Source organism: Mandrillus leucophaeus, unplaced genomic scaffold (assembly GCF_000951045.1).
Source record: "Mandrillus leucophaeus isolate KB7577 unplaced genomic scaffold, Mleu.le_1.0 Scaffold1036, whole genome shotgun sequence".
Taxonomy (NCBI): Eukaryota; Metazoa; Chordata; class Mammalia; order Primates; family Cercopithecidae; genus Mandrillus; species Mandrillus leucophaeus.
The window spans coordinates 576,046-579,599 of record NW_012098499.1 but is presented as its reverse complement, the minus strand read 5'-3'; the positions used below and the strand labels follow the sequence as shown (position 1 = coordinate 579,599).

Sequence of the window (3,554 nt, the reverse complement as noted above, 5' to 3'; positions counted from 1 at the left end):
AATTAAAATTGTAAGTTTTTAAATCTATTATATGTTAACATATTCTGTGTCAAAGGCTGTGCTATTTGCTGTTTACATGCATCATCACATGTGAGTCTTTTAACAAGTCTGAGAGCTAGGTGTTATAATTCCTATTTCACATTAAAAAAAAAGAATAACCCCAGACATTTAGCTTAAATACTTTGTCCAAGATATCACAAAGATTTGACAGAGGCAGCATCTAAACCCACTTCCATCTGACTTTAGAGTCCAAAGTATCTGGCACCTAGTAAGTTGCCCTAGTGAACCACTCATCTTTGGAAGTGTGAAAACAAAGTCTGGATTACGCTCAGGGAAACAACAGAATGGGGTTCTAAACAGCTGATGAGCAGTTGAATGAAAACATCTTTTTATTGCCAATGTTCAATTTCCTTTAATGATCCCCATCTTCATGAAGGGCAGGTGCAGGCTGCTAGACAATGGTAAAAAATGTTCTCTTGGAGATCTTGCCCTTACTGAAGGCTTTGCCCAAATGCTTGAAGACCCCCTCCCAGGAAAAGTATTCTCCAAACAGTGTCTGGGTCTCCTTACTTCCAGGATCCAGTTCCCACCTTTTATATGACTCAGAGTCCACCTGCCAGTCTGGACTCAGTGGAAAGGCAAGCTCTTGGCCTTGGAAGACCCAGACTCCAGAAATGGAGCTGCTATTGTTAATCCCAAAGAGGATGACACTGGCAAAGGCATCTTCCTCAGCTCGTCCAATCGCTGGAACATTCCAATGAGACTGCGACTCGTGAAGGTTTGGGTGAGTTCTTCAGGGAAGAGATACTCAAGAGTATCACAGGGACCAGCCATCTTTATCAAAGTGCTCCCCAAAACATGGCAGTGCCTCAGAGGGTGTGTCCTCGATGGAGTACTTGTGCTTAAAATTCATCCAACTCAAAGGTATTCTTGGGCTGCTCACATTCTTCCATCTCTGCCTCAGGAGTAGGGGCGGCCACCTTCTCCTTCTGCTCACCTTGGGGCTTCTGTTTCTCTTCCCGTGAGCCCCTCTCTTTCCGTGGAGTGTCCTTTTAAGGCTGACTCTCTGCAAATATTTTAGCATCAAAGTGGGCCATGTTCTCACACAGTTTCATTTCCACCCAAGACAGCCTGGAACTGAGGCTGGTAAATGTAGGTGACGAAACAGCGGTTGATCATGAGAATGCCCTGGTAGAAAGAAAGCTCTAGAATCTACCTGTTTATAGAGTCGCAACAAGGTGCAGATAACTATGATGTCAGCCAGTGTCACTCGTTCACCCACCAGAAAAATCCTCATCTTCAAGTGAGCATCCAGCAGCCCCAGATTTCACCTCACCTCCTCCCTTGCATCCTGGTGGCCTGTTTGTCATGGTGCATTTTGCTCAAGGTGGAAGCACCCAGGTACTGGCTATCATCAGCAAAGTTCACCCACTGCACTGCCTGGGCTGCTGCCTCTGGAGCACTTCCCCACAGCTCCTCATTGCTCACATCGGTGGCAATAGCATTGCTCTCCTACACAGAGAATCCATCATCACCCTCAAACACTAGAACCTTGTGGGAAGGAAATTCAGGGGTATAGTTGGTTTGGTCAAAGTAGAAGTGAGCATAGAGCATGCGAATCTAAGCCCCGCATTACTGAGCAGCAATGAGGGCCTGCTCGTCATACTGCCGCCCTCCAGTTTTCAGGACATGTGTTCAGGCTCCCAGCCGCCTTGGTGATTCGGCAGAGAAAGGGGGTGGGGCTCTTCATGCTGCAACAAAGTAAACAAAAACTTTTTTTTTTAGACGAAGTTTCCCTCTTGTTGCCCAGGCTGGTGGAGTGCAATGGCACAATCTCAGCTCACTACAACCTCTGCCCCCAAGTTCAAGTGATTCTCCTGTCTCAGTCTCCCGAGTAGCTGGGATTACAGGCACCTGCCACCACCCCCAGCTAAATTTTTTTTTTTTTTTGAGATGGAGTCTCACTGTGCTGTCCAGGCTGGAGTGCAGTGGCACCATCTCAGCACACTGCAAGCTCCGCCTCCCGGGTTTATGCCATTCTCCTGCCTCAGCCTCCCGAGTAGCTGGGACTACAGGCGCCTGCCACGATGCCCGGCTAATGTTTTGTTTTTCAGGAGAGACGGGGTTTCACCGTGTTGGCCAGGATGGTCTCGATCTCCTGACCTCGTTATCCGCCCGTCTCGGCCTCCCAAAGTGCTGAGATTACAGGCGTGAGCCACCATGCCCGGCCTAATTTTTGTATTTTTAGTAGAGACGGGTCTTCACTATGTTGGCCAGGCTGGTCTCAAACTCCTGATCTCAGGTGATCCACCTGCCTCCACCTCCCAAAGTGCTTGGATACAGGCATGAGCCACTGGCCTGGTGTTAAACATCTTTGAGAACAATTACAACAAGGACAATCACATGGGACCTTTATGTTTGGAGTAGTTTTACAACAATCAGAGATGAGTTTAACAGGACAGTTATGGTGGAAGCAGAAGAATTAGCAAAAGCAGAGTATGATTTCTCCGTTTTTCCTATGTATACCAGCATTACAGATGTATCTTATTCTGCTTTATGTTGAAGTTCTTTACATTTGAAGAACTTCTTTACATTTGAAGAAGTGTACAAGGGACATCAATACCCATGTTTCACAGACATGCAAGCCCTTGGAGAGATGTGGAATCTGATGGAATCTATTTCCTTGCCTTCTACTACCTCCAGGCACCAATGTAATGAGGCTCATTCCACCATTACACTGACAATTTTCCTGTCGGTGACTAAAGACTTCCTTGTTTCTAGATGAGTAAAGCATCCCAAACCTTATCTTCCTAGATCTCTAAGCAGTAGCCAACACAGCAGAACAGTTCCTCTTTTCATAAACTCTCTCTTTCCTTGGTTTCCATTGGATCTAAGTATTCTCTTTTATCCTTTTTCACATGAGTAGCCTTTTTGAAGTTTCTCCTGCAGGGCTTTCTTGCTGTGTGTGGTCCTCAAGCACCTGCCTAAGTGTTCTTCTCTTTTAATTCTACCCACTATCCCTGGAGAGTCTCATCTGCTCTATGGCTTTTTTTTGTTTTGTTTTGTTTTCCATTTGTAAAATGATGACCCCAAATCCATCTCTCAAGTAAAGTCTTCCTTTCTGGGCTTAAGGTTTATATTTACTCATACAAAGTTCCTAATTGCCAATCATCTCCAGTGTAAATATTTCAGAATCACTTTAAATTCAACCTGTCCAATACGGAACCCATGATCTTTCCCTTGTCCCCAGCTCTCTTCATTGGGTATCCACAATGCTGGGTAATATACCACAACCACGCTGCCACCAAAGACAGAAACATACTTGGCATCTCCCTGGCCCTCACACAACAAATCCAGTCATCACTGACACCTGTCAATGGGACTGACTGAATATCATTTGAATCTTGTAGTTCTCTATGGAAATGGCAATGCTTCAGGGAGGCACTTTGTAATTCTATGGAGGACTTAATTTCCTGGTGGTGGTGTACCCATATTAAAATACATATTATTATTTATTTTAATTCTTATTTGTATTGTTTTAATTTTTTATGGAC

General features: G+C 45.0%; 1 pseudogene; it reads right to left on the bottom strand.

Moving 5' to 3' along the window:
• Nucleotides 1-451: 451 nt before the first annotated feature.
• On the bottom strand, nucleotides 452-1,750 carry LOC105538995 (annotated as a pseudogene).
• Between the last annotated feature and the right edge of the window lie 1,804 nt (nucleotides 1,751-3,554).